Genomic DNA, 344 nt, shown 5'->3' on the forward strand with positions numbered 1-344 from the left:
GCACGCACTTCACACAGGCGCGCTGCACACCTGTCCCCGCAAACCGGACACCCAAGCACGCCAGAGCGATCCCCAAAGTCAGGGTGCAGAGCGGGACCATCAGTCAGCGCCCCATGAAGGGATCTTCTCCTTTGACTCCAGTGATAATGACGCGCCCCGGGAAACCGCCGCCGCCGCCATCAACAGGGTGTTTGCCTTCAATCTTCGGCTTAAAAAGGCAGGCGAGGGTAAACAAGGAACGGCCTTCGGAGGATATGGCGGGTAGTGGGGAAGGAGGGAAGGGGAGAGGGGGATGTGAGGACGGCTGGGAGGGAAGGGGAGAGGGGGATGTGAGGGACGGCTGG

This window comes from Penaeus monodon, chromosome 30 (genome assembly GCF_015228065.2).
Source record: "Penaeus monodon isolate SGIC_2016 chromosome 30, NSTDA_Pmon_1, whole genome shotgun sequence".
Taxonomy (NCBI): Eukaryota; Metazoa; Arthropoda; class Malacostraca; order Decapoda; family Penaeidae; genus Penaeus; species Penaeus monodon.